The sequence below is a fragment of the Oryctolagus cuniculus genome, chromosome 18, assembly GCF_051225735.1.
Source record: "Oryctolagus cuniculus isolate XC-2025 breed Fujian yellow rabbit chromosome 18, ASM5122573v1, whole genome shotgun sequence".
NCBI classification, from domain to species: Eukaryota; Metazoa; Chordata; class Mammalia; order Lagomorpha; family Leporidae; genus Oryctolagus; species Oryctolagus cuniculus.
The window spans coordinates 21,950,362-21,962,815 of NC_142884.1; the positions used below are offsets into that span (position 1 = coordinate 21,950,362).

General features: G+C 48.5%; 2 protein-coding genes across 2 annotated transcripts in view; one reads left to right on the forward strand and one right to left on the reverse strand.

The window, feature by feature from the left end:
- Nucleotides 1-12,454, reverse strand: part of LOC138846506 (protein Aster-A-like) — a 406,361-nt gene that overhangs the window by 296,527 nt on the left and 97,380 nt on the right.
- The window catches only part of LOC138846508 (putative ATP-dependent RNA helicase TDRD12), a 36,734-nt gene that overhangs the window by 534 nt on the left and 23,746 nt on the right, over nt 1-12,454 (forward strand). The gene's annotated exons all lie outside the window — the stretch shown is intronic.

A 12,454-nucleotide genomic window follows, 5' to 3' on the forward strand; every position in this document is an offset into this window, starting at 1 on the left:
TCCGCCCTAGGTTAGGGCCCTCGCGGGGAACCCTGGACCTGGCTCCCGCCCTTCCCCCGCCGCCCTCGGGGCTCGGCTTCTGGGACCCCCCCCCCCACGCCCTCTCCTCACGCGGGTGTCCTGGTCCCCGGGGCGGGCATGGGCCTCCACCTTGGAGACTTGAGGTGCAGGGAGGGCTCCCGAGGAAGCCAGAGGGAACCGCTGGAGGAGGGAGTTTACAAACCGGAGCCAGGGTGTGGGATGGGGAGGGGCGCCGCGAAGGAGGGGGATGGGTGGTGTTTGTGTTCTGTGGATTCGCCCGACCAGAGCGTCACACACCCCCGAAGCCGCTGACTCCTTGCAAGGAGGCCTGGCTCTCAGACTTTTCAATTTGTTTTATTTACTTGACAGAGTTAGAGACAGTGAGAGACACAGACAGACAGACAGAAAGGTCTTCCTTCCTTTTGTTCACCCCACAAATGGCCGCCATGGCCGGCGTGCTGCACGGATCTGAAACCAGGACCCAGGTGCTTCCTCCTGGTCTCCCCTGCGGGTGCAGGGCCCAAGCACTTGGGCCATCCTCCACTGCCCTCCCGGGCCACAGCAGAGAGCTGAACTAGAAGAGGAGCAACTGGGACTAGAACCCGGCGCCCATATGGTTCGCTGGCGCCCCAGGCAGAGGATGAACCAAGTGAGCCATGGCGTCGGCCCCGGCTCTCAGACTTTGAAGGGATTTCAGGTCTCCCTGGGAGGCTCCTCTGCACTAGTCAGATGTTCTCCATCAGTCCTAAATATGTTAGTCCCAACTCCTTCCTGTGAAAGGGCTCTCACCCATCGTGCCACGTGCACGCCCGTGGGTGCAGGACTTGGGCAAGAAGTGCTGGGCTCGTGCCCTCCTGCTTGGGAGCCCGTCTGTGTGTTGGGCCCTGGAACCTGCTTATGTCTGCCCTCAGCTCTGCCCGGCCTCCACTTATGACTGCGACCTGGCTCACCCTTGGAGCAAATCTTCTGCCCCTTATAGGAGTATGTGCCCCAGTGAGGTCCAGGTTCCGGCTGTCCTGATGCAGATTGATGTGGCATTTCCATGGATACGGTGCCCCCTCCCACCCTGTGCCCATCAACAGGTGATGGGGTACCCTCAGGGTGGTGTGCATGTAGGATGGGAAATTATTTAGCTTTCACATTAGTTAGTTTGGAGGTGTCCTCTTACACATGAGGATGTCATATGAAGTGAGGTGAGCCAAGCAGAAAGGCCCACGTGCTGTATGATTCTGTGGGCGAGTTGAATGGCAGCTGCCAGAGGTTGGGTTTGTGTGTACAGGGCAGAGATTCAGTTTTGCAAGGTGAGGAATTCTGGAGATGGCTGGTGCTCGTGGTTGCACAACAGTGCCAGTCTACGTAATGCTACTGAACTGTACACTTAAAATTGCCCAAAAGGATGAATTTTATCTGGAGTTTGCCACGACTTTTTCAAAAGATTTACTTATTTGAAGAACAGAATGACAGAGACCAACAGAGAGGGAGGTCTTCCATCCACTGGTTCATTCCTCAAATGGCCACAACAGCCAGATCTGGCAGAGTCTGAAGCCAGGAACCAGGAACTCCATCCGGGCCTATCATGTGGGTGGCAGGGGACCAAGCACTGGGACCCCGAGGCACATTCCCAGGGAGCTGGATCAGAAGTGGAACAGGCGGGACTCGAACTGGTTCTTGGTGGTCATGAGACAGGAACCCGGCAGAGAAGAGAAGCAGCGACCCAGAAGACAGCGGCCTCCCTGAGTGACGCAGACAGAAGCGAGAGCTGTACCTGGAGAGCCGCATCACCAGGAGCCCTGTAGCAGGGCAGCTGTGCTGTTCCTGAAGAGTCCGGCCTGCAGGAGACTCTGCCACATCTGGCGGGGCCGAGACCTCTCCTGGCTAAGGAGGGCAGAGAAGAGCTGTTGGCTGCCAGGAATGGGAGGAGGGCTCGCACGCCCCAGCTGGTTAGGTGCCGCGTGTGATGTCTGCATCGCACATCAGGGTGCCTGTTCAGATCTGACCACTCAGCTTCTGGTCCAGCTTCCCGTGTGCTCACATGGGAAGGCAGCGTATGATGGCCCAAGTACTTTGACCCCTGCCCCTGTGTAGGAGGTCAGAGTGGAGTTCCTTCCCTCCTCCCAGACTTGGCTGTTGTGGGCATTTGGGGAGTGAACCAGCAGATGGAAGAGCTCTCTCCCATCCCCCACCTTGCTCTTGCTGTCCATCTCTCTCTGTCACTCTGCTTTTCAAATACATAAGTACACACAGCATATATGAGGAAAGCAGCCCGGGCCACACACTTCTGTGTTTGATATCTGGGAGGCCGTAGCACCCTGATGGCTGGGCACGTGGCCTTGGAGCAGTGGCAGAAAGCAGTAGTCCTCGGCCTTCCCTGGGAAGCTCCTGGAGGAACTGGCAACTAGAACTGTGTGTGTTGCTGTCTGGAAAAACCGGGCCCGGCTTGCATTTTACAGGTTTTAGAAGCAGATTTTTTTATTAAATGAAACATTCTAGCAGCCTCAACATTTAACATTAAAAAATTTATTTATGTATTTTCATTGGGAAAACAGGTCAGCAGAGTTCTTCCATCTGCTGGTTTACTCCAGAATGCCCACAGCAGCCAGAGCTGGGCCAGGCCAAAGCTGGGAGCCTAGAGCTCAGTCCTGGTCTCCCACATGGGTGATAGCGGCACAGTGCTCGAGCCATCATCTGCTGCCTGACCAGTAGGCACGTTGGCAGGAAGCTGGATTGGTGGTTGTGTGGCCTTGATGTGAACCAGGTACTCTGAGTATCCCAAGCCGTGACCTGACTGCTGCCCCAAACGCCCACCCCTAAGAATGCTTTGTAAACGTCTTTCCTAAATTACTCTTTGGAAAATTTCCAAACACAAAAACAGCATCATGAATGCCTGTGTGTACTACACCCACACTAACTGGTTGGTAACGCTTTGCTGCGTTTGCACTTCAGAAATATGTGTATGTAAAAATTACTTTTTCTTTTTTGGTTGAGCCATTTGAGAATGAGTCTAGAACTCAGAGCACTTAAGTGATTTTTCTAGGAACAAAGCCTTCCTCTTATAGAACTATAATGTAATCATCACACTTGAGAAATTTAATGTTGGTGCAAGTCTGTTACCTGATACACAGTCTGTACTCCCTTTGTCCTGATAAGGTCTACTGTAGCTTGTTTTTTCTGATAAAGAACCCAGAACTACACACTGCATTTAATTGTCATGGCCTTGTAGAGTTCATTCAGGCAGTACATTGGTCTATCTTTGATGATACTGAAATTTCTGAAGACTAAGGGCAGTCACTTTGCAAAGTATTCCTCAATAATTATAACTATATTAATATATTTAGGTTAGACACTTTTAGTAAAAATGCTACATAAGTTATGCCACGTCAGAGGACAAGATGTTTTAAAAAAAAAAAATTGATGCTGGGGCCAGCATTGTGGTATAGCAAGGTAAGCTACCACCTGTGATGTCAGGACCCCATATGGGCACCTGTTCAAATCTCGTCTGCTCCACTTAAGATCTAGCTCCCTGCTAATGTGCCTGGGAAAGCAACAGAAGATGACACAAGTGCTTGGGCCTCTGCCACCCATGTGGGAGACCCAGATGAAGCTCTTGGCTTCAGCCTGGTCCAGCCCTGGTCATTGCAACCATTTGGGGAGTGAGTGAATTGGTGGGTGGAAGATCTCTCTCTGCCCCCCTCTCTGCCTCCCTCCCTCTCTAACTCTGCGTTTGAAATAAATAAGTAAATCTTTTTTAAAAATTCAGATTAATTTAAAAATTTTAACTTTTTATTAGAAAATACATTGGAGATGCAGAAAAGTGTGGAAAATAGTATCAATATTGGGACACCCACCAAACTCTTATTTATTTGAAAGGTAGAGACACAAGGAGAGACAGAGCTCTCCCATCCCTTTGTTCGCACCCCAGATGCCCACAGTAGCCAAGGCGGGGCCAGGCCAAAGCTTGGAGCTGGGAACTCACCCTGAGTCCCCCACACTGAGGACAGGGACCCAGTCACTCAAGCCATGGTCAAGAGGCCTCCTAGAGTGTGCACTGATTAGCAGCAAGCTGGAATCGGCATCAGAACGTGCACGGAAACCTAAGCACTCCCATGTGGAACGCAGACCCTGCCTGAGGATTCACTGCTATGACAAAAGCCCACCCCTATTTTTTAATTGATGTATAATTTATTTACAGAAAAATTCATTCCTTTTTGTGTAGACTTCTGTATTTTGAAAAATGCATAGCATCGTGAAATCACCCCAACAGTCAAAATGCAGAAGCATTTCCTCACTTCCCCATATTCCCATGATGAAGCTCCTTTGTAGCTGTATCTTTCTCTACCTGTAATGCTTTATAAAGAAGATTGTTTTCTGCTGCTATTAGTTTTTCTTTTCTAGAATGTCACAGAAATGGGTGCCTGCAGAATCCCAGAGCAGTAGTGGCCTTTCACTGTGGCTTCTTCAAAGACGACACATTGGATACTGCTTTGTGTTGCTGCATAGGGTCAGTGGCAGAGTAGTATTCCATTGTGTGCACACACAGCAGTTTATACTCACAGGCCACTTGAGTTGTTTCAGTTTAGGGAGATGATGAACAACACTGCTATAATCTTTGCCTACAGGTAGTTGTATGGACTCGAGTTCATTTCATTTGGGAGAATAACTAGGATGGAATTGCTTGTGTTTTAACTTTATGAGAAACTGATGGACTGTGTTCCAGCATAACTGCCTTTTTGCATTTCTGTCAAAAATGTCTGAGTTCCCTTTTTCTCTCTCTCACTGTCTGACTTTGCCTGTCTAATAAAAGGGGGGGGGGGCGCAGCGCCGTGGCTCACTTGGTTAATCCTGCACCTGCAGTGCCGGCATCCCATGTGGGCTCTGGGTTCTACTCCCAGTTGCTCCTCTTGCAGTCCAGCTCTCTGCTGTGGCCCGGGAAGGCAGTGGAGGATGGCCCAAGTGCTTGGGCCCTGCACCCGCATGGGAGACCAGGAGAAGCACCTGGCTCCTGGCTTCGGATCGGCGCAATGCGCCGGCCATAGCAGCCATCTGGGTTGTGAACCAACGAAAGGAAGACCTTTCTCTCTGTTGCTCTCACTAACTCTATCTAATAATAAAAAAAAAGTATGAGTTCTATTTGCTCTTCATCCCTGTATACAGTTAGTATTGTAAGGTTTTTTGTTTGTTTGTTTTTTAAAGATTGATGATTTTGACAGAGTTAGAGATCTTCCATCTGCTGGTTCACTCTTGAATTGGCCACAAAGATGGGAGCTGGGCCAGGCCAAAGCCAGGAGCCCCGACTCCATCTGGGTCTCCTTTATGGGTGCAGGGGCTCAAGCGCTTGGGCCATCCTCCACTGCTGTCCCAGGCACATTACATTACAGGGAGGTGGATTGGAAGTAGAGCAGCTGTGACTGGAACCCACGCCCTTTCTCCAGCGCCAGCCTCACCTGATGGCTGTAGACTCACAGCTGAGACTTGGACTTGAGGTCGGATAGTGAGTCCTCCAGTTGTGTTCTTCTTTCTCATGATTATTTAGGCTGTTCTAATTCCTTTGTCTTTTTTTTAAATAAAAGATTTATTTTTATTTATTTGAAAGTGAGAGTTACAGAGAGAGGTAGAGCCAGAGAGAGAGGTCTTCCCTCTGCTGGTTCACTCCCCAAATGACTGCAACACCTAGAGCTTATCTGATCTGAAGCCAGGAGCTTCTTCCAGGTCTCCCACGCAGGTGCCGGGCCCCAAGGACTTGGGCCATCTTCTGCTGCTTTCCCAGGCCATAGCAGAGAGCTGGATCGGAAGTGGAGCAGCCAGGACTCCAACCGACGCCTATATTTTTTGCCGCCGCTGCAGGCTGTGGCTTTAACCCGCTGCACCACAGCACCAGCCCCTAATTCCTTTGTCTTTCCAAGGAGGATCTCATTATTAGCATGCTGATTTGTAACCACCCCTTCCCTGCAAAAATCCATCATTAAACCTGCTGGAATTGTGTTGTATTTCTAGATCACTTCAGGGGAAAACAGCCGTTTCTTAATTATGGCCCCCACAGGTGCTAGGGGGCATCCCACCCCCAGCATTGCGCAGCATCGCATGAACGGCCTCCATTACTGTCAGCCACCCCTCAAGGCGCATAGTCCATGGTGCTGAGGGTCCAGTCGGGCCCTCCGCTGAGGTGGATGGACAACCCCTGCCCCAAGGGTGACCTTTTTCGTTTGATCAGTAATTTTTTTATGATCTTGTCCTCATCACCTATTTGTATACAAAAGTTGCTTAAAATTTTAAAACCAATCTAAAGAGACAAAAACTAAAGGATCGCTGCATTTATTTAACTGGGCAGCTGTTCCCTCAAGCTTCGGCCCTGCGTAAGTCAGTCCACTTCCAGAGTTTCTCTGCAGCCACCGGCCCTGCTGGTCTCTTTAGGGCTGACCCTCCTGTGTCAGAGGCTCAGCTTGTACGGTATTGCTGGATTTGAGCTGCACTCCAGTGTCAGCCCACCTGCCTGTCTGTGTTGTGGTGGGTCCAGGGAGCTATCTTGAGGACTTTGACTGTAGTAGGGGTGGATGGAACAAGGGTCTGTTTATTTCTAAGAGTTTGTTTTATCTGTTTGAAGGCTTTTTTATTTGATTTAAAGATTTTATTTATTTGAGAGGTACAGTTAGGCAGTGAGAGGGAAAGACAGAGATAAAGGTATTCCTTCCGTTGTTTCACTCCCCAATTTGCCACAATGGCCAGAGCTACGCCGATCTGAAGCCAGGAGCCATGAGCTTCTTCCTGGTCTCCCACGCAGGTGCAGGGGCCCAAGGGCTTGGGCCATCTTCTATTGCTTTCCCAGGCCATAGCAGAGAGCTGGATCGGAAGTGGAGCAGCTGGGACTCGAACCAGCGCCCATCTGGGATGCCAGCACTTCAGGCCAGGGTGTTAACCCGCTGCACCATAGCGCCAGCCCCGAGAAGGCTTTTTTACAATAGAGGACTTTTCCCCACTTTGTGGCTTTCTAAGTCTGGAATTTGCAGGTCTAACAAGCAAATTAGATACAACAGGATCTAAAACAAAAAGATTGAATCGTTATTAGAGTACCTAGGAAATGTGTTCTCTAAACCAGGAGCAGGTTTTCTCACAGAGAGAGGCATGTAGGCCTGGCCAGGTACGTATGAGGCCCGACCTCTGTCTTTACATGGGATAGTGGAAGAGACATCATAAGAAAGGTGTGAACCTCTTGAGGGAAGACCCCCTGTTGACTCCATTACCTAGGCGGCCTGGGAGAAGAGCTGGCTTGAACAGGAGGTTAGTACAGAACAGGCGGCACTTCTGAAAGGAAGATTGCAGTCCTGCCTGTCCTGACCCGAGGCCTTGCCCTCAATGGCAGTAGTTATCTTGGAAGCCGGGCAGAGTAAAGGGCTCTTTGAGCTTGGAGCCAGTAGGATCTGTGGTTCTAACCTGGGATCCCTTCAGCCCCAAGGCAATTCCATTCACCCAGCTCTTGACAGAATTTGGTAGAGGCTGGCTTTTTTCAGGATGGCTGTTTGCCCCATCTCCTGGCTTTCCAAATTGAAGCCTGATGCCATTTGGGATGGACTGGCCTCACTGGGTCTCGTTGATGGCAGAACACTGTGTAAAGTAGCTATTAGTTGGCTTGACAGCTATCTTTACATTCCTCCTGCTAAAGCAGACCACAGAGGCATCCTCTAAGATGTCAGTTAAGGGGTTGTTGAGTTCTGTCCTTAATCTTTGGTGGCCGAGCTAGAAGTCTGTAGTCACAGGCATGTTTTGACAGTTTTTTTTTTTTTTTGAAACAATGCAGTGCCCATGAGGAGAGCTATGTTCTTTAAGTAAGATCAAAACATGAAGATGGTTTCACTAATTTGTCTATAAATTTTGTTATTAATTTGCCAAGAACAACTTTAACTTGGACTTTAGAGGGAGCAATGAGCACTGTATTATACCTCTAACTATATTGGTTTTAGATAAATAGTATACCTTTATGGTTGCAAATACCTAACACAAGTGCAACTTGTTTGACCAGCAGACCCAAATGCAAACATGTCAATAACTTAAAAAAAATTTTTTTTTAGTTTTTCTGTACCAACAAATTGAGAACAGCCTATTTATCATATTTATTTAAGTCAGGTGCACCAGAAAGGTAATTTGTGTTAATTTAGCAGTTTTTAATAATTTTTATATAGACACACAATCTGCACATAAGTATCTGGCTCCTGCCATCGGATCAGCCCGGTGCGCCGGCTGCAGCGGCCATTGGAGGGTGAACCAACGGCAAAAAGGAAGACCTTTCTCTCTCTCTCTCTCTCACTGTCCACTCTGCCTGTTGGAAGAAAAAAAAAGAAAAGAAAAGACAAAAAAAAAAAATTAATGGGGCTGGCTCTGGTGCAACAGGTTAACGCCCTGGCCTGAAGCGCCGACATCTCACGTGGGCGCCGGCTCCTGGCTTCAGATTGGCACAGCTCCGGCCATTGCGGCCAATTGGAGAGTGAACCAGCAGATGGAAGACCTCTCTAACTCTGACTTTCAAATAAAGAAATCTTAAGAGTGTTAATTTTTTTTTAATCTATGATGTCAGTGACCACCCGAGGCTGTTGACATGAGCTGCCTAGACTAAGGAAGCCTTTTGAGTCCACAACTCTCAGTATTTGGACAAGGCCAGAAGCAAAGTGGAAGTTCTCTCCTCCCTTTAGAGAAAAGTACATCCTCTTTTGATGGCTGCTGCTTTCCACTGGGGCCTCACGGAGATCCTTCATGTAGAACATTTTTTGCCACAGTGTCTTGGCTTTCTATGCTTGACATGTAAAACAAGTCCATATTTAAACAGACTTTTAAAACTTTGAAACTTTTAGAACTCAGCTGTTTTTAAACAAGTAGAACTTAATGAGACAACGATTATCTCAGTAGGATACAAAAAGACTATTTTCCCAAATATCTATTAACACTTAAGTATTTCATCAACCTCATTGCTTTTACAGAGGATCAGATTTTAATCTTACGTCAAAAAAAAAAAAAAAAAACAGATTGATAACTTTTGTAGCTAACAAAAAAATTGTATAACCATTTAAGACTTCCACACACCTTTTGCAACTACCTAAACCGTTTTATCTTTTCCATTCCAATCTTACAATCCATGTCCTTTCTTTATTATTTCACTAAGAAGCACAGCTTTGACTTGGCAACCTTTTTTCCATCTGTTGATTTTCTTGATTTACATTGAAAATCACAATTTAAAAGAATATCCCGAATTTCAACCTTAGTTACTTCTGAGCAGTCTTGAATTATTTTTATTTATAGATAGCTTATGAAAACCTATTTGTCAACAAATCCAGAGTTTTTCATAGACTGTAAGGTGTTAAGAGTACCTAAGTTTACTTGTGGACACATGTATCTCATTTACCTTTACCCAATTTACATTTAGCAACTACACAGATTGTTAGGGTTGGAGTAGCTGGGGTTCTGGCCTTTTGTACCCCCCTCCCCTGCCGCCCTGGGATGAGAGAACTGACATCAACGGAGACAGGTCACTTCATTAAGGCAAAGAGGGAGAAGCATCCTGTTCTAGAAAAGTCTGGTCTGGAGTGCACTTGGGGCTGGGGTTTTATGTGGTTAAGGAGGGAGTTTGCCACTGTCGCCGTGGGGGAGGGAGAAGACTTTGCAGCTGGTGGAAAGTGGAACTAGGGGGCTCTGGGAAGCCTTGGGAACTTTCCTCAAATCTAATTAGAAAGCTGCCCTGTGCAGCTCATCTATTTAATTAGTTGTTTTGCAAGGAGTCTGGGGGAGGTTGCACCTGGTTCCCCAACCAGAGGAGGTTGCACTGGTTGTCAGAAGGAAGGGAGGAAATGGGGAGGGGGTGGGCTGAGGGCAGAAGGAATGGGGAAGGGGCGATGAGCCCTTTACAGATGACTGAAGATACTGGCATTGTATCATACTTTGTCTGAATTAATGTCAGAATTACATTTATATGGAATTTTATTTTTTATAAAACTGGAAATCAGTTTTATCAACCTGAGATCTGTTAAATGGCCATTTTTCATTTAGTCACCTGCTGTCTGGCAAGGGTTAGCATCATTGCAGAACCTGTAATGGTTGCATAGAAGCCAATAGGGATTACAGTTGAAGCCTTCATAGGTAAGCCGATGACAGCCACATTTCATTCCCAGGACAGATTTCTCTTTCTTCTTTAGACCTTGGGAAAGCCTCTAGCACAACCTCAGTGGTGTCAGCTAGAAACAAGTTTAAGTAAAAGACAAAGGCCTCTGCCACACTTGGGGAGGCTCAGTTCCTGCACCCTGCTTGGCTGTTGCCGTGAGAGCACAGGCTCTTGTTCTGCAGGGAGGGCTCTGCTCCGGCACTGAACCCTGAGCTGCTTCCCGCCCTCTGCTTGGCGGGCTCCACTCTTTCCTTGGGGTGAGTGTCCAGGCTTTTTTGTTTGTTTGTTTGTTTGTTTTTTGTTTGGAGGCCAGAGACTAGTTAAAGCAGTGAAAACAGATTTTATTCAGTACCTCCTGAGGAGAGCTGAGCTCCATTACCAGTGGTGCAGAGGTGCCTGGGTGTTTTAAAGGGAGGGCTGGGGTTGGCACAGCTCAAGGGAAGAGTGAGAAGAGGTCATTCAGGGTAAATGCGGTGATCCCAGCTGTGTGTGCTAGCTGGAAGTTATGGAAGTTAGCACGCTGTCTTCTTGCAGAAACTGGCATGGCGGCCCTGGCCTCATAGGAGTGGCTACTGAGCAGGGACACACTTCCAGATTTGTAAGCTTTTTTGAGTGAAGTCTCTAAGAACGGAAGGTTGGGGCCTGCCTCAGATGATAGCCTGAACAGTCAGTTCTTCTGGCATTGTGGAGCTTATTCAGGCAGGCAGGCAGGCAGGCTTGCTTATTTATCAATTTTATTTAAGAGTGACAGGGGTCGGGGGAGAGAAATAGCTCTTATCTACTGATACACTTCCCAAATGCCTACCATGGCCAGGACTGGACTGAAGCCAAAGCTGGCAGTAGGGAACCCATTCCAGGTCTCCTGCATGGGTAGCAGGAACCCAGTTGGGCCATCACTGCTGCCTCCCAGGCTCTGCATTAGCAGGAAGCTGGAGTCAGGAGCTGGAACTGAATATTGAATCTTTAGCACTCTGGCGGGGGGATTCAGTGAGTGTCATGACTGTTAGGCCACATGCTCACCACTCAAGTGAGCACTTTAATGAATAATTGCAGTCATCCCAGGGTTGTGGCCTTGTGCTGCTGGAAGCCGGAATCTGGTTGTCTCTGAGTGCGAAGGACTGAATGGAGCCACATGCCCGGAGTGCTGTTTCTAGGGGCAGCAGCTGTAACTGCGTGCTCCTCTGAGCCCTGCACTGTTCACGTACTCCGTACTCCTTGCTGTCTCGCCCATTGCCGTTCAGGACTTGGCAAGGATGGTGGGGGTGTTGATGTGCAGACATCAGGGCTCCCTCTATGGCTGTTTCAGAATTTCTCCCCCTAATCCTCACTGGCACTGACAGCTCTGATTCCTCGAGCCACAGTATGACTTTGTGTTGCGTTGTTGCCACTCTGTACAACTGGGAGGTGTTCTGGGATAGTGCCCAGTGAAGTTCCTTCTTTCGAGGGTCAGCTCTCCAGTGTCTGTTGCTTTTGCTAGCTCTTCATTTATTTTGTGTTTTTTCAGGTTCATAATTGTGCTGTGTGTGTAACTTATACACTATTTTGTCCTTGCCAGAATGACTGCTGTTCATTTTCCAGTTATTTATTATGAGAATAGTCAAACATTCAGAAAAATAATACGATTACTAAGATGAACTCTTCTATTCCTGCCACTGGTAACTTAGACTCCGTATCTCTGGGTGTTTCTGCTTCCATACCTTTTCAGTAGACAGAGTTAGGGAAAACCTCTGAAAAATTGTGCGTTCTGGCTGGCTCTGTGGTTCACTTAGCTAATCCTCCGCCTGTGGCACTGGCACCCCAGGTTCTAGTCCCAGTTGGGGCGCTGGATTCTGTCCCAGTTGCTCCTCTTCCAGTCTAGCTCTCTGCTGTGGCCCGGGAAGGCAGTGGAGGATGGCCCATGTCCTTGGGCCCTGCACCCCATGGGAGACCAGGAGGAAGCACCTGGCTCCTGGCTTCAGATCAGTGCAGCACGCTGGCTGTAGCGGCCATGTGGGGGGTGAGCCAACAGAAGGAAGACCTTTCTCTCTCTATCACTAACTCTGCCTGTCAAAAGAAAAAAATCATGAGTTCTTTTTTAAAATTTAATTTTATTGGCCAGTGCCGCGGCTCACTAGGGTAATCCTCCGCCTTGTGGTGCCGGCACACCAGGTTCTAGTCCCGGTCGCGGTGCCGGATTCTGTCCCGGTTGCCCCTCTTCCAGGCCAGCTCCCTGCTGTGGCCAGGGAGTGCAGTGGAGGATGGCCCAAGTGCTTGGGCCCTGCACCCCATGGGAGACCAGGAGGAAGCATCTGGCTC